General features: G+C 49.1%; 1 long non-coding RNA gene across 1 annotated transcript in view; it reads right to left on the bottom strand.

Moving 5' to 3' along the window:
* Positions 1 to 1,371: 1,371 nt before the first annotated feature.
* The window catches only part of LOC132239055 (uncharacterized), a 149,607-nt gene continuing 140,555 nt past the window's right edge, over positions 1,372 to 10,423 (bottom strand). Inside the window, exon 4 of the long non-coding RNA XR_009453968.1 lies at positions 1,372 to 1,669. This is a non-coding gene — a long non-coding RNA (uncharacterized LOC132239055). The remainder of the gene's footprint in view (positions 1,670 to 10,423) is intronic.

Genomic DNA, 10,423 nt, shown 5'->3' with positions numbered 1-10,423 from the left:
CCCACCTCACGGAGTTAATGAAAAGGGAACGAGTCAAAAACACCGGGCCAAGCACTCGGGAAATGGTAGCCACAGCCAGCAGCACTTTCCCACCAACCCCACCCTAACCGGCCATTCCTCTCCCAGCTGGCTGCCCAGGAGCTGCCCCCGGGGCCTACAGAGGGACTCAGGCTCTCTTGTATCGGAGGCAGCTGACCCCACCACCACCAAGACCCTGAGCGCGGGGTGCCTCTGCCCTGGATAGCAAGAAATATCCCCAGACGCAGCTGTTCAGGTGAGGCAGCCCAGCTTTGGCCCCATAGGCCTCACTCTGTGAGGCTGCCCCTAGTACTTACAAACCTCTGTATCTCTAAGGAGGGAGAAAGGCAGGGAGTGGGGAGGGAGGGAAGGAGGAAGGGACAGAGGGAGGTGGGGATGCAGGCAGGGAGGGAGGGAGGGGGAGACAGCTACCTGAAGAACTCTGCTTCTCCAGAAGACATTTGGGAAAGTATAGCTTCTCCCTGCCTGCCTGCAATCTCCTTTCTTTGTTCTTCCCTTTCTCTCCTTCCTTCCTTCTCTCCCTTCCTAGTTCTCATGCTGACCCTCTGTGCTTCCTTCTGCCTGGGGTATCTGTCTCTCCCTGTCTCCATACCCTCTGTGCATGGCTGGCAGCCAGCCTCAGCCCCTAGAAGCCAAGTCCCATTGAGGGGTGCCTTATGTCCAACCATTATCGGGACTTGGGCGGGGCCGGGGGGGGCACCCCACTTTGGAAGAAAGCCAGACTTTCACTTGAATCTGGGGCCAGCGTGATCAGAACCCCAGTCTGGCTCCAGAAAGACTCGGACTCCAGGCACATCCTTTGCCCCAACTTCTAAGACCAACCAGGATTGGCCAGACAAGTTGGGCTGTGAGCAGATCCGGCATAGCCACTCAGAGCAGAGATCCAGTGAGGTGTGGCAGGAGAGAAAGCAGGAGGTGGCTGTTCAGACCAAATGGTGTCATTAATGCCAATTAGAAAAATGACCCATTATCACCATCTAGTCATCACCATCACAGGTGTGCCCCGGACACCCACCAGGATGCAGCCATTAAATGCCTACCCCCTCTCCTCCTACTACTCGCCTCCCATTCCCTGGGGGTGAGGACTGCTCCTCTGGCTGCACCTTTACTCAGGGAGAGCTCCTTTAGACAGAGTGCAGCACGACTTGAGAAAGGGCTGCCTTGAGAGGTAGTGAGCATCCCATCTTGGGAGATATTCAAGAGAGTAGTGACTTCTGAAGTCTAGGGTAGAGAGAGGCATCACTAAACTGCCTTCCAAAGCCAAGACCCAAGAATCTTCGGGGAAGAAGCTAGTTTTTAATAAGATATTTTAATATATGAGTCATACACACTCACAAGTCCCACCTTAGAGAAGTGGCACCATGATTCAGGCAGATTAAAAAAAAAAACACATAAGCACATGGTTTGAGGTGTCAGAGTCGCGTCATGGTGGCTCCAAAGATGCCTGTCTTTGTTCTTCCATACTTTGTTCAGAAGAGACATATGTCTGCTTGAGCTCAGGTCTGCCACCAACTGTCCTTGAACAAGTCGCTTCATCCTCTCAGCCTCAGCGTCCAGATGGGACAGGAGCCCACCTCATGATGGTGAATAGTGAGATGATTCTGAGACTCTCAGGTTCCCAGCCAGGCTCCTGCCACATAATAAATGTGCAGTAAATGGGTTGCTGTTTATGTGATATGACAGAAATTAGGGTTTGGCTCCGAAGAGGGATAGAAGAGTGACAGTGGTGGATGACAGTCCCCACAGCCCCATGACCCAGATCACATAAGAATCTTGGCTTTAGCCTGAGCAGACACTGACAGAGCCTTTGTCCCTGCCCTTCTATGACACAACGTAGCTTCACTGGTCTGAACCCCCAGCGTCCCTGCCCTGCCCTGTGCCAGCCACCCCAGTCTCCACTCTGCTCCAGACTTGACATGAGTCCTTTAACCATTAAGCTCTGAACATCGTGTCTTCCGCCCTCGGAGGTTTCTAAACAGTAATTAGGCAGTGGAACTCCCTGCTGGGGTGGGAGGGTAAATATCATTAGTGTAGGAGGGGGTGTGGGGCAGGGGCGGCGCTTGGGTGCTTGGCGCACGGCAGGATCAGGGCTGGCACCAGGTGGCCAAGGCCTGGTGGATCAGTTCCACTGCCAAATGCCCTGAGGCCCAGCACTCTCTCCTGGGGAAACCTCGCTCTGACACTGCAGGAACAGGTGATACCGCAGAGAGCGCTGGATCTGGTGTCGGAAAAACCTGACTTTGAAATCCATCCCCTTCATTGTGAATTTGGACACAGTAGCTAACGATGTACGGTGAGCACAGAGACACAGTGTTATCCACAAAGTGGGAATTATCCTGTCACTCTCATGAAGTAGCGGTAAGGATTTGATAAGATAATGTATGTGAGGCACCAAACACGGAGCTTAAACAGAATGAGACTCTGTAAATGGAACCAGCTACTACTCAAATGGGGCCACCAGGATGTAGACCTCAAAGTCACAGCATAAGGTGACATTCATAATACCCAAAATATTCCCTCTAAAAAAATTGTCTGTATCAGGATGCATTGGGTTATGCTGCTGTAACAAGCAAGCCCCAACACTTAGATAAAACCACACAGGTTTCTCGCTCGCTCAGTGCCACATGTTTTAGACAGATAGACAGGGAGGTTTCATTTGTCGGTCACTCAAAATCCCAAGCTTACAAAGCAGCCACCAACTGTCACCCGGCCGGAAAGAAAGAGAGCGCTCTGGAGGTTCTTGCCTTGGAAATTAAATGTTTTGACCCATTAGTAATGCACACCACTCATTAGTTAGAGCTCGTCCCATGGCCCCACCCAAACGCAAAATTGTTCAGTCTTCTGTGTACTGAAAAGGAGAAAGGAACAGGACACTGGCAGGCACTGTTCATCTCTTCCACAGAATCCACACCGGGAATCACACACCTTCTCTCAGTCTGTCCACAAGACCAAATATTCTCTCCAGTATCGGAACAAACTGCCTTTTCTTTACTTGAGCACTAGGGTAAAACAGACACGCACTTGGGGCAGTGTTGCATGAAAACCTTCAGGTCTTTAACTGCCAACGTCCCAGTGAGGCGCACTCCCACAGAAAGATACGTGGACTTGACACTGACACCCACTAGTGGATTAACTTCTCTTCCTCAGGTTCCCTCGGTGCCTATGCTCATTGAGTAGCTTAATGGCCAGAATTACCTATTTATTTAAAGTTTTGTTTTCCTGGTTTTCTTTCTGTGTCAAGACTGAATTGTGTGAGTTAAATGGCTGTAAGATACAATGCGTTTTACTAATACAACTTTCCGGGGTTCCATGGGCCTTCGTGGCAGGAGGAAGAGCTCCCGAGACTATCTTCATGTAAGTCCCCATCCTGAGAGCGGTGCTGCTAAGGGCTCTAGCGCGTCCCCTTCCAAGTCTGGAATATGACTCCTCTCTTCTCCTGCTCTCCTCTCCCTACAGACCAAGTGCAGCGGAGGGTGTGGTCCCAGCTTCCTCTAAGACCAGGGTGAGCCGTGGACCAGCCTCCTGCCAAGGGGACCACTCAGCCTGTGACTCCAGCTAAGGGGACAGAAGACAGTCTTGCTACTCGGAAACTGAAACTTTCTGTGGCAGCCCTTAGAAGCCAACTCCCCGGGCCCTTGGTCAACTGAAGTGCTGGGTGTCATCACCCTGTGGGTACCTAGGTTCTGAAAGCTATTTGGAGCCAGAAGTCAGGATCCAGATTGAAGTAGGGCAAGTTTCCAGCCATAAGATGGTATAACTCATATTCTACAACCAATGTTTGCTTGATTAGTATACATACTATATGTGTGTATACATATATATGTATATATGTATATATGTATATATGTATATATGTATATATATGTGTGTGTGCATATGTGTGTGTGTAGTATGTATATGAACTTGAACCTCGATGTTCTCATCTACAAAATGAAAAATAAGCATTTTTAACAGTTACCAAACAGTTATTCCTCCATCTAAGAAGTGACACTCAGGGCTACACTGGAAACCAAAATTCAATGCAAACAAATGAATACTTATTGAGCACTTGCTATGTACCAGGCCCAGCTAAGGGTTTTACATATGGGTTATCCTATCATTTCATCACCTTTTAAGACAGGCACTCTCTTCCATTTTATAGATGATGAAACTGAAGCGCTGGTGGGTGGAGCTTGGACTTGAGTCCTGGTCTGTCTCCCTCTGAAAGCCAGGTTTCTTCCCCTTCACTCTCTTTCCCAGGGATGCTGCCTGGAAACGAAACCCTGACAGCCGCCACCTAGACGTCGAGCCAAGCAGGGAGGAGCAGTGGGTTGAGAAAGAGGGCAGTGCCGCCAGGTTGGTCCTTGGAGCCCAGAGTCTGTGTGGAAGGGGGCCAGGAAAGCCGGCAGGGTGGATAAGCCCCACCCAGATGCTTGTTCTGAATCCACTGGTCCATTTCTTCAGAAAGTGGCTTCCAAGCCTGGGCTTGTAATTAATTACAGGTGCAGTCACCCTACTGTGCACAGAGATTGGGTGTCGAGGCATAAGGTATCCATGTGTGCTGTACTGACACCTTCTTTCACAACCAACTTGACAAATGAGTGAACACGGGTGAGCACATGGAGCCATTCTCCTTACCTGCTCCTTGACATAACTCTGACCTCCATTCCCTCCTTCCCAACTCCTGGTCACAACAATTCGAGTCTCACCGCCCAGATATTAGCAAGTGTTTCTTGACTGGTTTTCTGGCTACCAGCCTCTCCCTGCATCCAACCCCAATGCCTTACAAGCTACCAGAGCCATCTTCCTAAAATGCAAAACCAATTCCATCTTATTTAAATTGAAAACAAATAGAAAATCTTCAATGGATCCCATTACCTTCAGGATAAGTCCAGGTTCCTTCTCACAGGCCTCAAGGTCACTCACAGTCCCGTTCCTTTCAACCTCTCCAACTGTATCTCCCTCCCACTTCACCGTGAGTATCCTCATCTCTGTTCAGTCCTAAATGCTCTCTCATACACAGTGTTTTCCTTTCTGCTTCCATGCCTTTATTCCAGGGGTCCCTTTGCCAGGGTGGCCTTCTCCTCATTTCCACCTTAGTGAAACCCCACTCAACTGCAACAGGAATAGAAACCATTAAACATGAGCATTCAGAATCTTCTCTCTAATTTCTTAAGAGGCACAGTCAGGATGCCTGTGGAATGCAGAGGCTGAGATATCTGACAAAGAGCTCAGGTGTGGGTAATGGGTAATCTAGGGGAGGTATATTTTTTTAAAAATACAAGAGAGCTGAGAGTAGAGGAGGCTTGCATGTTGATAGTTGAGATTGAAAAGTAAAAGGAGTTTGGAGGAGACTCCATGTGGAGGCCTTTGAGTGGAAACTAGGAGAGATGTTTATGTGTAGCCCTCTCTCATTGGCACTTCCCCCAGTAACTGAATAAAGGTTTAAACTAATTTCAAAAAGTATGTTTACTTTTTTCACTATCTCTTATGTTACAGCACCAAAATCAGACTGAGCCTGGGGGATGTCAAAATGTATTCAGGTTACACATTCTTTGAGTTTAAATCAAAGCTCTTGAAATTTATCCCGACCCCTCTCCCTGACCCAGTCACCTTCGCTGACCTACAGAATTGGCCATTGCTCTCTGCAAAACCACAGAAATCTCTTATAAAGTCTTGTTTTAAGTCTTCACATTGGGATAGTTTATTTGATGATGTATTCTCTCCAGCATCAGTCCCGAGGTCCTGAGAGATCAGGGATGGCCACATCTTCACCATTTCTGAATCTCCAGTTCCCAGAGCAAGTCTTGGCATAAAGTGACAACCCATTCTTCTTGAGTTTACTGCTAAATATTGGGCTGTCTTATAAGGTCTTCACCCAGCTGACCGAGCACCCAAGTCTCACCTTGGCCAATCTGGGGTGGGAGGCTCCCCCAAAGAGAGGTCGCCTCCCTCTAGGTACCACCACAATCTGTTTTGGTTCTGACCACTTTCAGCTATAAAGGGAACCCAAAGTTTTGGGTTTCTTTTTTTTTTTTTTTAAGCATCTGAATATTCAGAACCAGAAGAGGACTTGTCCAATTAATTTCTAAAATGTGCCTTGTGCCTCTTCTCCTTCTCATTGCCCAGGTCCAATCAGGCCCAGTAAACATTTGCTCAATTGTCACTCTGCCTAGAAGGTCAAATCTAAGCCGGGAACCATTGCCACAGTCATGCACATTAGCATCTCTAGAGAGTCTGGGGGGAAAAACATAATTTCCAAGGCCAAGCAGTTTTCTAGTGGCCATGCTTCACGCTCGCGGTAAGTCTGGGAAGATTTGTGCCATGGATCTTTCCCTCTGCCCCATGGCCTCAGGGATTGCCTGAGTGATGGGAGGACCTCAAGCATTCACTGGGCTGAGCGGCTGGCCTCTGAGATTCTCCATGAAGCCTGAAGTGACAGCATAGAGAGCTGGAAATCAGGCAACTTCTTTCATCCCTCCTTCTTCAGAGGCCTGGACCTCAGGCACCTCCTCAACCTCAAGGGATGCTAAATAAAAAGGGAAAGTTAGAAACACCCGTGGGAGCTCTAACTCCATAGATAGTATGAGCCTTCTCGAGAAATACCCTCCCGGAAGTTCGCATGAACCCGGTGGGTATGTGTCCCTGAAGGAAAGTGACAAGGTAGCAGCTACCCAGGGAGAAGAGATGGAAATAGCCCTCACTCATTTCCAGCCTGTGGGCCAGACCGCCCTTCATGTGTCTACTTCTCCAGGCTCCCCTCTTATCTGATGAGAACCTGTGCATGCCCTTGAGGAAGGGAACAGAAGGGAGGCTTGAGGCTGCCCCTGGGTGTCAGCCAGGTTGCCAACCTCCAGGTAGATTAATTGGAACCAGAGCTCCTTGTGTGTGCGTAAAGAACAACCATGAGTCTTGATTTCCAACCCGACTTTCCCAATGCATGGCCAAGTGGCCGCAGGCGTGACTTCACCTCCCACACCACAGCTTCTTTAAAATATGTATTTCAGTAGCTAGCTCTTGAATTTGATGAGATCATGCATACAAAGTGCCTAGCAAATAGGAAGCCCTTGGTAATTGTTAGTCATTATTATTATTACTATTAAAAACACGGGCATGCTTCATTTAGGAGACTGCACCAGACGGGGCTAGGTTTGCTTGTATTCATCCCCATCACACCCTGAACACCCCCCTTGGTAGCTCTCGCCACACCTGTTGAATCTGTGTTTATCTTCCCTCAGGGCCTGTGAGCTCTAGGCCTGGACCACAGACCGCATTTATCTTGTTCGCCCCTGTCTCCGGTGTCTAGAATCATAATGAACGCTCCAAAACTATGTTCAACTTAATTCATTCACCTTCCACCCATTCCTACTGCTGCTTCTCTTCTCTGAAGTTTTTACCACTTTCATGTTAACCTCAACCACCCTCTGCCTCTCTTTTTGCCAATCCTAAATCTAAGGAAACAAAAACCCTTTGGGAGTGAGTGGACGGAGGTCTAACTTTTCACACGTCAACAGACGACTTCTTGGGCCTTCCTTCTTTGGGCCCCGGGTGGACAATGGAAGGAGCGGGACCCGGCCCAGACGGACTGTTCTGAAAGTTTGGCTGCACAGAGGGAAGCAAACGTAGTTATCAGTCCTGTGTAACATTGGCAGATGCAGGATGGGAAGAAACGAGCAGATTGGACACTCAAATGTGAGAGCCACGTGTCATTATCTCCATTTTACAGATGAAGAAACTGAGACTCAGGACACTGAAGTCACTTGCCCAGGGCAGTCACAGCTCCCTGGACACTGATGCATTTGAAAAAGAGCATCTGGGGAGGCGGGCAGCTGAGCTCACCTCCCCACCTTGGCCCCCGCCCTCTAAGGCACCAGATGGTATCTGTAAACGCAGAGGATTAGGTGTCATCTGGCTTAGTCTGGTGACATTAGATGTGGGATTGAGCAACTCAGGCATCCCTCCACCTTCCAACTGCATCTTGTTCATTCCGGAGACCCCATACCCTGTAGCTCATGGGTGATGGGTGAGGGAAAGTCAGAGCCCATCCCACCCTCTGATCCCAGAGAAAATGTGAGGGTTCAGACACCTTGGAAGCCCCCACGTTCAGCTTCTCACTCTTGAGGCACTGGGCTGGTTTTACCTGCATCACTGGAGATGGGGTCTGGGTGTGTCCTGGGGGACCCGCACAGGGACCAGACAGAGGCCAAACACACCCTCCACAGCTGGGTCTCTGCCTTCACTGCCCCCATGCTCTCTGCCTTCTCCTAGCTACCTGTCCCCTCCAGGTCTACTTTCCACTTCTTTCCCTCTCCCCAGTTCTCCATTTGTCATCCCACTGGAAGTAGCACTTGATTTGAAAATATGTGTATGCCATTTAGTGTTTAGTATATGCCCATCACAAAGTATCAACTGACTGCTATATCTAGGCCATAGAGATATTTTATTTATGCCACGTAGAATGCTTTACAAAAATCTGAATGTTTTGCCAACATGAAAGTTTATAGGACTTCATGTAAAAATCCAGATTCTGTTTTCTCTTGAATAATTTAAAAGCTACCAGTTTCAAACTCAACGTCTCACACAGAAGCAGTCGGCTGAAGTTGAAAAACATCTGCTCCTTTAGGTCAGACTATTTTCCCCACAGCATTCCCCCCCCCCCCCCAGAATTAGCCCGCTTTACTCATTTGGTTACCTGGCCTGGGTATATTTTCGTGTTTAATACTCTCTGCTCTATCCTTCACTCAAAAACTCCCATTATACAGGACAGAAAACTGAGGCACCAAGAGCTTGACACCTTGCCAAGGTCACTAGTGGGTGGCATCCCCAGGGTCTTCCTGATAACGTCTCCTCAGCAATTCCGCAGGGAGAAAAAGTCGCTTCCTCACCTGCCCTGTTCTCTACCTTCCAGGAACCTCTCCTGCCAAGCCTAGAGGCCAGGAGGAGCCAAAGAGCACTCAGGCAGACACAGGTGAAAGATGGAGTCAGGTGTGTGGGTACGAAGGTCTCATCACAACGAGGCCTCCTCCCCGGCGGGTGGCTTGTGGAGGCGGAGCTACCACCAGGGCAGGTGAGGACAGCTCTGCAGACTACGTTGTCCTAACATGCCCTCAGTGCAGGCCGCCCAGGCAGTGGCTCCCTGAACTGGAAGCGCAGACTCCTCGAGCTGAGGTTTACTCACAGTCCTACGCCTCATGGGTGAGTCTCCAGGAGGTGCACATACATGCTCACACACACACACACATGCATGTATGCATATGTGCACCAATACAAGCACACACATACAGACATACAGACATACAAAAGCACACACATACACGTCATACACATATACACACAGAGAGAGAACTCTGCGAGAGTGAGGAGTTGAGCAGGAAGAGGATGGCGGGAAGGAAGGAAGGGATGGAGGGAGGGAGAATATATGTGCCAGGCCTTTGCTGTGTTTTTCATGCTTAATGTTATTCAATCCTCTCAACATCCCTTTGAAGTGGTATATTTTTGTTTCCTCTTTTCAGATGGGGAAACAGAAGCTGGGAGAGATTGGACAACTAGCCCCAGATCTCACAGCCAACACAGTCGCAATGGAGCTGAGGTTTGAACTGTCGCCCCTCTCTCTGACAGTGTATTCACAGCTCACAGCCGCCAAATTCTCCTTCCATGCTGGGCCTTGAGAATACAGAAGTGGGAAAATGTTCCTGGTACCTACCCTCACGGGTGTTCCCAGTTGTGGGGGGGAGGCAAATATTATGCAAAAAATCATACAAGTAACTTGTGATTACAAATGTAATAGACACAATAAAATTAAAGTATAGGACACCATGCATGCCTGTAACAGACGGGCCCTAACTTAAACATAGGGCTGGAGGCAGGCCTCTCTGTGGGAATCACCAGATCCCAGCATGGTCTCCCAGACCTGGTAACTGCCTTCCCATCATCACCCTCCCGGGATGGAAGAAGAGATGGGGCTACCATAACCGCAAATCAGGAAAACTATTTCACTAACAGTTTTAGAGACAATCTATCCAAAAAAAAAAAAAAGGCACAGGAATGCAACCGCTGGCATCTTGCTGCAATGAAAGGCTGCTTGCCCGGCCCATTCTCGAACGCCCCACACCTGAAGCCCACCACTGTGAGCTGCACAGGGATTTAGGCCAGCAAGGACATCACCACTTCAGTGTTTCAGGGCGCCCTGGGCTGCACAGGACTGGTGTTCAACAGCGACCCCCGGTGGACAGGACCCAAGTGATAATCTAGTGAATGGGTCAGAATGTCTAGCTCTCACCTGACATCTGGGAACAGAATGGGCCCCCTTCTGACTATACAAGATCCCATCTGGTCTTTGAAATCTGAATGACTCAGGATACCTGGGTTCTCCCTCCTACATTTCTCACCCCTTAAGAACTTGGGA

Source organism: Myotis daubentonii, chromosome 8, assembly GCF_963259705.1.
Source record: "Myotis daubentonii chromosome 8, mMyoDau2.1, whole genome shotgun sequence".
Taxonomy (NCBI): Eukaryota; Metazoa; Chordata; class Mammalia; order Chiroptera; family Vespertilionidae; genus Myotis; species Myotis daubentonii.
Note: the sequence above shows the minus strand (reverse complement) of the source record. Positions and strands in the feature narration are given on the sequence as shown.